Source organism: Maniola jurtina, chromosome 2, assembly GCF_905333055.1.
Source record: "Maniola jurtina chromosome 2, ilManJurt1.1, whole genome shotgun sequence".
In the NCBI taxonomy this organism is placed as follows: Eukaryota; Metazoa; Arthropoda; class Insecta; order Lepidoptera; family Nymphalidae; genus Maniola; species Maniola jurtina.
In genome coordinates this window covers 11,679,254-11,691,953 of record NC_060030.1, presented here as the reverse complement: position 1 = coordinate 11,691,953, position 12,700 = coordinate 11,679,254, and the positions used below count along the sequence as shown (strand labels likewise).

General features: G+C 35.4%; 1 protein-coding gene across 3 annotated transcripts in view; it reads left to right on the top strand.

Annotated features, from left to right (window-relative positions):
• The window catches only part of LOC123877068 (toll-like receptor Tollo), a 51,320-nt gene that overhangs the window by 20,729 nt on the left and 17,891 nt on the right, over positions 1–12,700 (top strand). The window contains exon 1 of one of the 3 annotated variants that reach the window (XM_045923585.1): positions 7,164–7,347. The exons of the other annotated variants lie outside the window; for them this stretch is intronic. The gene's annotated coding sequence lies outside the window, so the exon portion shown is untranslated. Of the gene's footprint in view, positions 1–7,163; positions 7,348–12,700 lie in introns of those variants that run through there. 3 annotated transcript variants of the gene reach the window in all.

Here is a 12,700-nt window from a genome sequence, read left to right as displayed (position 1 = left end):
AGGGTGCACCTAGGAAACACGTATAAGTATTGAACTTCAATTATTGACTCATTGCCGGTCTACTACTGAGCACGGGTCTCCTCTCAGAATGAGAGAGGTTTAGGCCATAGTCTGTAACGCTAACCTAGTGCGGATTGGCAGACTTCAGACACCTTTGAGAGCATTATGGAGAACGCTCAGGCATGCAGGCTGCAGGATTTCTCACATTTTAGTTGCTTTAAACGCATATAACTCCGAAAAGCTAGAGATTCCCGAAATAGGCAATCACCGCTTTCCTCTGTATGACGTTCTGTAAATCGTGTCTCCTGTAAAAAACATCGTCTACCGAGTTACAGTTACATTTTTCCAAGGTTTCCTTTACAAAGCCCGACGTTACTCTTCCGTAACGTAACAGGCTGTCCTTCGCACTTCGCTTTGAACCGCGCATAGTAGAGCGAGACAATGAGTTCACATGGCGATACTGTAGTTACACTTTACAGTGAGAGGTGTTCTGGAGTGCCCGTAAAGTAACTTATTTTTATGCATAATAGTTTTTGATTTATCGAGCAAAATGCCGGAAAAAATACCCGAGTACGGAACCCTCGATGCGCGAGACTGACTCGCACTTATCTCTTTTTTGTGATGCAACCACAAATTTACAGTTTTCGGATTTTTTCCTTTACTTGTGCTATAAGATCTACCTACCTGCCAAATTGCATGATCCTAGATCAACGGGAAGTACTCATCCTATAGGTTTTCTTGACAGACACGACAGACGGATAGACAGACAGACAGACAGACAACAAAGTGATTCTATAAGGGTTCCTTAATTCCCTTTGAGGTATGGAACCCTAAAAATTATGTCGGATGGTGTGCGTAGATATGCGCAATGCATTATTAATTCCTATTAGCTATATTCACACCCAACATTAAGTTATTCGGTAAAATTAATACAACGATACCTAACCACTTGTGTCTAATTCACAATGTTATATGCTGATAAGGGGACCCTGTCAATTTATTTCAGTGGGCCTAACTACTACGGAATTAATCATACCAATTCTACTATTAAAAGTTGTATTAGCGTTTGGGACTGGGAGTGACATGTAGGTGGTACCTACTTCGTTATTGTATGGAGGCAGACCTACTTGTGAAGTACTGAAAACTTTTGTCATGTGGGCAGTTCTAAATAAACAATTTTCTGCAATGTCATTCAAAACTATTAGGCCGTATTCGGACGAGAGCTTTTTTTCGTCCGTTAAAAAAGCGTTCTTAATAGAACAAATGCATTCCCAAGTATCTGTTCACACGTCAACGCTTTTTTAACGCTTTTTTAATGTATTTTCAGCGATACGCCGGGTTTTAACGCAACGCTTTTTTAACGCTCGTGCGAATTAGGGCTTGGGTTTTTTTCACCAGAGTATAAATGTAGGCACCTAGTATACTTTTCTTTCTTTTATCGACCTCTATTCAGCTGTCGTAAAGTGTCATTTGCCATATAGTTAACCTATTTGAATTAGGTCAATGTCCTTAGCCTTTGAAAGAGAGCTATAGGTGCCATGGTGTACAATGTAGCTCCATGCCCCGCGATTTATGGTGTCACGCCATTTATAGCCATAATGATTTTGTTACTAACATAATGCCGAAAATTGGGGAAATGTATTTTTGCTTGAAAGTATAAAGATAACTTTGTAATATTTTATAAGTAAAATCAATATTTTTATAAATTAAGTAACTAATAAAGTATCTAACTAGGTATGTTATACCTATTACCTACTTTTATATTAAGATACCTACCTAGAAAACTATTTTAAAAGCAATTTAATTTAATTTAACTACTTAAATTAATTATTTTGGTAAGAAGTTATTAAAGGTAGGTATAGGTATGTTTAATAAGTTATAAATACTTTAAATAGTAAATATAGGTACTTTAAATAGTATATATAGTCTCTCTAGTCTATCTAGACTCTCTAGAATCTAGATAGACGTAATAAACGAATGACTTGTAGGTGATCACCGTCATCAGATATCATCATTGACATCTTGTTTGCATCCATCGCCAGTCATTGCTCTTTGTACTTATATTCAAGGTCAATTAATGTAATTATTATGGAAGTAAATAAATATCAGAAACAAAACCGACTAATGCCTTAAATGCATAACTAATAAACAATCTACAATATTTAAATAAAATAAGTACCCAAGTGAAAAAAATTGAATTAAATCACGAGGCCTGAAGACGGATTAATACCTGTACCTACTTCTTCCATGTCGACTTCATCTTTGCTGACCACCTGACCGTAGATATTTACAGATGAAAGTAGTAACGTCCTTAATCATTCCAACCAATCCAGTCTTAGGAAGACTTCTATATTTCTTTTATTTTCTACTAAAAAAATTCCCGGCATCTTCTGAAACCATCGATATATAAAACGCTTGTCGGTAGATACCTACATAATTTCAGTCGTTAATAACAGATGCGATTATCACAATTCTATAAGTATCCTAATACAGGGGCTGATTGCGTATGCATTACGCAATTACCCCGGCTTTTGATGTATCTATCACAATTCACAACAAGATTATTTATTATATCAGTGACGTCAAACCATCTCGTGTCGATCTCAATAATATGCAAATCTCAGACAGGGCACTAACCGTTGACTCTTGGGTTTTTCTAAAAATACAGTAAGTAGGTTTACCACCAATCGCGTATAATTGGCATTGCATCGCGTTGACGTCGGCATAATTAAATCACTTTACGTTTGATTTCACAATATTTTATTGACCCGTACAAAAAATGATTTTAAAAGCTCAATGGCAAAAAAACTCCACTCAATAAGTAGGCAGGTATAAGGATTATTGGTTTTGATTAATTTAATTGATTTAAGATTGTATTACTACCTATTCTTTGGAACAGCAATTTTTTTTTTTCAGTTATAACTTGTAGTAGAGTGTAATTTAAAAACCCAAAAAAGCGCAAAATATTATTGCAAGAATTTTTTGGCTTTCAACAAATCCATATCTGTCATGTCAAGATATGTACAAGATATAGCTTTTTATTCCGGAAAATCAGAGTTCCCACAGGATTTTTAAAAACCCTAAATCCACGCCAACAAACTCGTGAGCATCATTTTTATTTATATTACAGAGATAGCTTGCATTCCGGAGAGGTATTAGGCTACATTTTATCCCGGAACATGAATGAGTTCCCACGGGATTTATGAAAACCGAAACTTACGCATACGAAATCGCAGGAGTCATAATAATATTATTATAGTACTTATCTACCTGTAAATATATTTTTGTATTTTTTATTCAGGCGCAAGTTAGCCCTTGACTGCAATCTGACCTGTATTAGGTAGGTAGTATGTATTAAGAGTGTAACATTCCGACCTCGATTCATTTTTGGCCGGTGTTGTACAAACACTAGAAAACCTAGAACCCAGTTATTCAACGTCTCATGTTATTCAACAATTACAGCTTGTTATAAATTTTGACCTAATAACAATCTTAGCGTATCAGTTTATAAAACGCAAGAAGTAAGTACCTACTCGGTATTGTTTCGCATTTTTGTACCTACCTACAATTTCATATTATAGGCAAAATCTCTAGGTGACATTTATTGCTGAACCGCCCTGCCCTGACTTCATACTGACTGACTGATAAGTTAAGGTACTTTATAGCAACCATTTCATAGCAAGACAGATGTTCAGGAGTTTTGAAATTGGACAAACCACGCATCACATCTGAATATCCTAATGATTCATCTTATTAGTCTAGGTACGAAAGTGAAAAATAAAATAATGTCTATTTGTCTTCTTTGTATAGACTTTCATCGAGATTATGTAGGTACAAAGATATCTTGCATTGTGCTGACAGACATGGCCCGGAAAATTAAGAGTACCTAGGTATTTTACGTTAGGTACTTATAAAAACCTAAATCCATGCGGACGAAAGTTGCGAGCATCATTTAGTTCCATAAATAATTAATATAAGATTCAAGAAACCCAGACGAAAACTTTACACACACGACGGACTTTGAATAAGGATCCACACTTGCGAGCTGAACTCATGAGCCGCTCAGTTCGCACGTGTGGATCCTCCTTTATTATTCTAACCAATGTAGGTTAGACACATTTACTTGGTACAAAGTCGAAGCAACTTTTTTCCTTGTCCATGACAAAAAATATCTTTGTTGATTACAAAAAACTGTAATAGGTACATACCTACCTAGTTGACAAATTTTCATGGAAAGTTTTGCCATAATTTCTTGTGATGCCTAAGTACCTAATTAATGAGTAATAATAACACTGTTTTAAATTATAACTAAGCAATACGAAACTAACTTTAAATATTAGCGACACGTTATTATGCTAAATTACAATAATTTATTTGTATACCTACCAGTATCTTGTACCATGTTTACCTACCTACATGTCCTTATCTCTGTATTAGTTTTGCACATTACCTGAGGCTTACCTCATCAACGAAATATCTATTAGGTTTTCCACATTCCCAAAACATTATTGTACAAATTCCACATACAAAACTGGCGCACTACAGCCCCTTTTGAGCATACTCTTAGGTCTCCTCTCAGAATGAGAAGAATTTATTAGGCTATAATAGTCCACCACACAAGCTAAGTGCGTATAAGTAGATTTCACACAGCTTTCAGAACTCGAGAACTCTCAGGCATGCAGTGAAGCAGGTCACAAGTAGTGATAACTATTTAATGCATAAAAGGCACATGTGTATACCTAGGTAGTGTACCTAGTTCCTAATAGAAGGCCTATATCTGAACAATCAGGCAGATATACATTGGCATATCAAATTAGTATGGATTTCTCCCTTTTGTGCTTTTACGTTACGGATATGAGCTGTGAGATATGAGCGAGACAGTACCTATTTCATCGCAAAGTATAATGAGCATCATTATATTAGCATGTGTGTGTGTGAGAGAGAGAACCGGTTTACCCGGTGCAGCAGACACCTGATGCCCATTAAGTACATATACCTACTTTTTACCCGACTACGCTAAAGTAGAGCTTTCATTTCAGCACTCCAAAAGCTGTACAAGTTAAAGTCATCTGATGAATCTGTGATTCATGGTCATAGGCTAATTTAGTGATCAATGGTCAATCATAACTATAGTCAAGACAAAACATACTTTCAACTCAGTGAGTTTCCATTTCTACGTAAGTCGATGTCTTTCCCAGGACGTGGACAAAAAAAAACAAACGAAAGGTTTAATTGTCGAGTTCAAAGAAAATGCAGATAAACTGGACATTCTTTCGTTTATATACTTGTCGGTATTTTTTGTTTTTAACTTTACTTATCTTGTTATAAAAAATCCAGAGTTTATCGATTACAAAATATAAACAAATCAAACAACAAATCTTTCCTCTATAATATTAGTGTAGTAGATGTAATTTTAAAAGACGTCGAGGCAGGCCGAGGCGTCGCTGGCGAGACGAACTCGATGCCTACATGTCGGCCTGGCCTCAAATTTCTATTGACAGAGACAGGTGGAAGGAAGAAGGGGAGGCCTTTGCCCAACATTGGGACAGTTCGGGCTAACAATAATAATAAGATGTAATTCAACGAAAATGAAAAAACTAAAAGTTTTTCCAATAGTTAGTTCTTGTTTTTAAATTTTATCTTTTTATCAGTTTTTCACGAAGCATCTTTGGTTTTTCATGGAAATTAAGAGCAAGGATACGCCAAGTAGGTCGCACTGAAAGTACAGTCTCCTTATCTTCAAAATGACGGATTACAATATCTTCATTAAATATTTTTCGCGATATTTTTAAAGTAAACTCTTTGAGAGAAAAACTGCAAAATATTTTCTTGCTCATACCGATAATTAAGACGATGTCTAATTACAATATTTGTTTTTAAAAATGTTTTAAAAGCTTTTTTGGTTTGTTCGTATATAGGCATTTTATCGAAATTGGTAACAGATTTTTCAGCTAGTTTTTGTTTTTTCCGATTGAGTTGTAATTTGGCAAATGATATGTGTGGTTTGGTTGAACAAAATATGTTCCATTCATATTGAGCGTCTCTGATGATGGATATGGAAGGGAGACATTGGAACTTTTTGTTGGCAAATGGCTGGACAGTAGAATTTTATTTGGACTCATCTGCTTTCATGAATACTTTTCGAAAAATATGATGCCTACCTACTCGTAACTACGTCTACGTCTCCCACTACGAGTCAGTTACAATATTTTAAAGTTTAAACATACTTTGATATTTGGTTTAAGCCACATGCAGATACTATAGCTACCATCTCCTTACTGTGATTCTCCAGTTAAAACATTACCAAAATGTCTTTGAACTTTTGACTTTAACCTTATTCGTTGTGGGTTTTTCGCGAACATGTGTCTTTCGCAACATGGTAATATGAAGTTAGTCCCACGTTGATTCACAATTTTTACCGTCTACGGTTTATAGTTATACGTCTGAGTTATTAGGCTGACCAAACATTGATGCAAATTCGGTAATAACAAATCTCGAAACTTAACAGTTAGGTAAATTGACAGTTCTAACAACATACTACTGCGAAGAACATCGTGGAAAGGATGACACTAATTTTATAGCTATTAGCTTAACTCAGAGATTTGTACAGCTGAATTAGCAATATTAGCTGTCATCGCATGAGCATAGACGAAGAAATTCAAGCTCTCTTAAGCAGCTGTGAAATATTCACATGCTACAGACCCCGGAGCCTTTTGAATGAATCCTTCGAAAAGGAAACCAGCTAGTCTGTAAAAAGAACACGACCAGACAAGCATCTGCTATAATTGCTTATGCAACTCTTAACTCCTGCATATTGTCGCGTGACGTGTCATGCCAGCGTTTAAGGCCAATGCACTCGTTACTGTGCATAATGGCCCCTGTATATACAGCTATACTGTTTAACAATCGAGTAGCATAGGTATTATCCTACTCATTCTGTATTGTAGATTTGGGAAGTATTGAGTGTAGGTACCAATTTAAAATAAACGGATTTACTTTGTCGTAGTTTCGATACACGAAATCTATCAACTTTGTCGAGATGTCTTAACTCGTATTAAGGCTGTAGCTGTTCACAGTTTAGGCGATAGTAGTCAGTATACGGCCAGCCTAACTTCTGCTGTTCTAAGATAAAGGCCAAGTAATGTGTATTGTATACACGTAGTTGCCAGTTACTCGCGACATACGGACGAGATTGCACGGCCAGTAAACAGTTTAATAATAACAATATCAAGTTTATTAATAGTGAGTGAGCGAAAACAAATTCATACGCAGTTTGAAACTTGTGGCAGAAAAAGTGTTGGTCTATTTACGTATTTTTTGGTTAATATATATATTTCAACGAAATAAGTAAGTTTATGATTATAGTGTCTCACTATAGATGGTAAGATGTACCTATTATTACAATAATGAAATAAGTAGGCATAAGGTATTATGTTATTTTTATACGACTTTAGATAGCGCGTACCTCCTACTTGTTATTGATTAATCGACTCTCGGAAAATGTACTATATTTTCTAACTTTTTAATTACCTACTGATTCTTTCTGTTAATCTAGAGCAGGGATTCCAAACTTTTTAGTCTAAGGGGCACACTGATTCTACCACTAGTCCAATCTAGAAACATTTGTATAGGTACTGTTCTGTATGACTTCCCTATATTGTAATTACAATGTTGTCGTAATAAACTATGGCAGGCAGGATATCAGGTATTTTCAAATCTGGCCCGCGGGCCATAGATTGGCCCCACCTGGTCTATGCTTGGTCCCACAGCCTAGTCTGTGTTCAGTGATTGACCCTAATCTCTACCCACAATATGTATAAATGCGAAAGTGTTTTTGTTTGTTAGTTTGCTATGATGGTTTGTCTCTCAATCACTTCGCAACAGAGTGACGGATCGTCATGATTTCTTGATGAATTTACCTAATTAAAGATGTAGATTGTAGAGAGTGACTTCTTTGATCCCGGAAAATCAAAGAGTTCCCATGGGATATTCAAAAACTTAAACCAACGCGGATGAATTCGCAGGGCGTTGATCTAAAAGACATCTAAATGATCCACTAATATAATTTTTTCCACCCGAGCCAAGACGTGGTGGATCAGGAAAAATATTGTGAACTGATAAATATAAATTGGCGCCGATAAGTAGGTATTTACTATTAGATAAGCTCCTACTCGAAACTATGTATTTTGTAATACAAGTAGGTACCTTGCCTCGCCTTTAAGCCTGTCTGACATTTAAAATTAATTAGGTATAACAAAAATTACGTATTCACAAGACCTAAACAATAAGCGGTGCCGACTGTGCATAAATTTCCATAAACGTACCCATCTACACAAATTAATAAAATTGATATGTCTGTATGTGATTTCAAAATGGGTGGCTGTAGTCGCCCATGTTCTTGTAGACTATAGAGAATGAGACTAGTATTATGTATGGTATGGTATGTTTGGTATTGTATGGTATGTATTGCAGGTATGATAATGTAGTATGGTATAATATGGTGGAGTCCATAGACTATTTTTTTAAATTTTTATCCATGTTATATTCGAAGCGGCTGAAGCCATTTTGACGGGACTTGGAGAATTATACAAGGATTTAAATATGTTACTTTTATCCTGAGAAAAAATTACTTTGTTCAGAGATACTCGTAGCTTGCATTCCGGAAACGAAAATCATTGAGTTCCCTCGGGAAAATCGTAGGTAAATCCATACGAACGACGCCGCGGGCATCCTCTAGTTACAATATACAGTATTAGTACCTACATTTGAAGTTTGATCTGCCAGATGGCCTGGAAATTCGATAAAGCCGAATAACTACAATATAATATTACCAGTCGCCGAAAAAACAACGATAATATTCGCCAAAGAACTGAACAGGTGTGCTAGAAAGCGGCCACCACGAAATTTTATTGCTTTACTTATTATTAAAAAAGATATTGTATACTACTGGTGTTCTCTTGTTTATCGTGTTAGTCATACCTACTATATTTTTTATAGCTCCAATCAATCCATCAATTTATTTGCGCCGAGTCAACATTGTGTGGTGTCTAATTTTGGAATGCGTAACTTATTTTTATTACTCGAATGGAGCAGATTTAGATCTGTGTCATAAACTTCGGAACTATTTGAGCAGCCTCAGTCTTGACTTGGGGCAAACTGAGGCTCCTATCCACCGAAGCGGAGTGGAGAGGAGATGTGTACAGTCAACCCAATCAGATTTTTAAAAGATGACGTGATGATTTTTTCATGTCATCTATTATGAATTTGATTCCTCGAATGAACACATCTCTGCTCTCCGCTTAGGTGGATATCGGGCCTAACTAACTAATTGTATTTTTGTCATGAGGGCAGTGGCGAGAACAAATAAATAAATTTAATTGTACTTACTATTTTAATCAAAGGTATCCAATATTAAATCTGTTGGACTTAGTGTATAAACCACATAATTACTACTTACCTTAATACCTTTTAGCATACTAGGTATGCTAAAAAGAAGATATCTATCTAAGAGAAGTAAAAAGATAATATTATAAATGGGAAAAGTTTAGATCCAGTAGGTAGCACACTTGGGTGTTCGTATGGATTTATTGGCGTACAAAATACTAGGTCACATGCGCAAAGCCTTGTTTGGCCTAAACAATGGCGCTTTATTATAATCGCCTGGCTTTTCTATAGACGGACTGACATGCTTTACAAAATTAGATTTCTAATGTAGATTATGAATCATTTTTTAATTTTCAATGGTAGGTATTCAAAAACGAACTGCTATAATTCCTTAGTGTTTAAAAAAATACCTAACCTAAGACTGTAAAGTAAAATTTTCAGTAGAATGTAGAGTTTCATATTAACTTACAACGAGGTCTCTTTGTACTGGGCACTTTGAGCCCTCTACAGTCTGTATATTTGTTCTAAGTTCTAGATACACAATACACATCATCACATAGGTATACATCGGCGTATCGGGTGTAAAAGAATTACGAATCTCAACAAGATTTTCTAAAACTAATATCTTATAAGTACCCTGAAAAACTGTTCGTAATATTTCTGCTGCGTTGGCACGAATATTTTATTATCAACTATTATATCTGAATTTATCTTAAATTGGAGAAACTTAGACTAGGGTCATTTTCGTTGTATTAGGAAAGAGGTAGGTACCTACCTACCTACCTACCTAGCTAGCTACCTACCTACGTAGCTTAGGGCTTCCCCGGCATTTTCCTACTTTGTTCATTGTACTTACAAATGACATAATGTTTCCTAACACTGTGATAAAAAAAAAACACTTCAACAAAATCACGACGGAAAATTATAAGACTTGCGTGTGTTACGGAGGTCAAATCCTAATGACTCCGTTAAATCCGTTTAATAGTTGGCAATCTGTCAAATCTGTATTAGAATTACAAGCAAATAAACACTGGCAGAAAAAAATATAGATTATCTAACTAGATTTTAATGTGATTTTGCACGGGTAATTTAATAATAACCGTGTAACTGTTTTAGACTGACAGACCAATAAACAGCCCTCGTGAACTTTCCCAATAGATTTATCAGGTCCTTGGTTTTAAAACACATAAATACTACTTTTCACTTCTAAACTTTCTATGCCTAGGTATACATTCTCATTTGGATAATTGATGACGGAATTGTTCCCGTAACTTACTCGTTATATCCTGAGGAATGCGCTAAGTAGTTACAATATTATGCCTCTGCGACCTAAAAATGGTCAAAAAGACAAAATCGACGATTTTTATTCACAACTAAGTAACTGATCCGCCCCGCCGCGTCGTCTCTAGAATGAAATTTCTGAAAATCGGTAAAGGGGAAGAAAAAAATCCTGAAACACATAGGTAGGTAAAAAAAATTCATCCGCTAGGTGTTAACTCTCTTGTCGGCGGAAATTTCGAAACTGATTAATCACGTACATATTTCTTTCGTCGCTGATTTGGTCAATATTTGTTACGTTTACGGTTTAGCTCTCTGACATACCTAGTAATAAAATTCTGGCATTCAAAATGCGCGTCAATTTTTTACAAACCACAGCGCGGCGGCGCGCGGCGTCTATTTCACTCTGGCGGCGTTCAATCTCGATTCTCGACTAAAAGCCAGTGATGAAAGAGAATTTTTAGACAGTAAGTACCTAGGTAGGTATAACGTAGCTTTTCATGAAAAGCTTGTTCTGTTCCTCGCCCCAACCGTTCAGATGTTTAATTTATAAAATATGTTGGAAGGCAATTTCCGAGTGTAAACGTTTTCTAATTGTATTAAGTTTATAAGAAGGGATAGAATACAATATCCTAGCATTATAAAATACGAGCGGGAAAGATCCTTTTGTTATAAAAACGGAAATTGAGCCAAAAACAAAATGACAAGACGTTTTATTAACTTGATACAAAGAAATGATATTATTTTTAATAATACTACTTAGTTATTTGACCTTTTTTCGATTAATCCGTTTTGTGTTGATCCTTTCTTTGGTCTTCATGCTTTTTACAGATACCTGCTAGAATGGTAGGTAACCTTCATTTTTTAGCTTTTTTTAGTGTACCTATTTTATATTATAGGTATTAGGGTGGTCCTTATTCCTAAGAAAAAAAATTTTTTTCTTAAATTTCGCGGGGCACCACGTTATTTGATTATATACCATTAGAAAGTATTTCAGTATTTTTTTTGAATTTTTTAAATGACATTTAGAGGTCGCTACCAAGGTTTGAATTTTAAACAAGTAAAAGGTCAATTTTTTTTTTTGTTTTTTAAATTTATTATTTTAGGGCATAGATAATGGAGAGATATATCGATATGTGGCTTAGTAATAGATCTAGAATAACAAATAATAATAGAATAATAGGCGTAATACGTTAATATGGAGAAGTGCTTATGGCTTATGATTTTGTTTGTATGATCGGTCGAAATCTCGACGCGTCGGTAAAGATGAGAGGTCGAGGGGAGGCAGGGGAAGAACCGATTGTCTATGTGAGCGCGTAAAATGTAAAATAAACACCTAAATGAAACCATAATTTGAGCTGTCCTTCAACGCTTTTTGTAAAAAATTTGACAGCAAAAAAAACTTATTTCATATTTAGAGGTATATAATCAAATGAGAAAGTGCCCCGGGGATAATTCAAAAGTCGAAAAATAAGGACCACCCTAATAGGTATACTAAAAAACTGAGTTACAAGGATGTCCAAAATTTTCTTCCTAGATTGTTTTTGTAGTCTTTAATTTATTTTGGAACCACTTTCAGCCACTTATCGTGAGCACGATCCGTGTAATTGAGTAAAAATAGCGTCATTACTCAACCACGTACCGAGATTTATGGAATCATAGGGCCTTAAAATTAGGCTACGCTACGATACAATGTTGTAAAACAAAAGAAAGTAGGTACTTACGGAGGCACTTATAATACCTATCTACTACTCTTGAGTCATTTACCCTTATCTAATTTTATGCTTTTGTTATAATATGGTACATATTTTTATTGGTCGTACTAGGGTCGTACCTAAGTACTTACTCCTGTTTGATTTTCAACTTTAAGTGGAAATTCAAGTGGTTTTTTACTTCATGATAGACTATCATGATGATAGGACTACCTGCCGCCTACTAAGTAACGAGCACCCCTATTCTGCTAGTTCAATAACATTTTATCCTATATAATCTCCATTGTGAAAGAAATTTTACATTTCTCCGCCAAATAATCTAATCG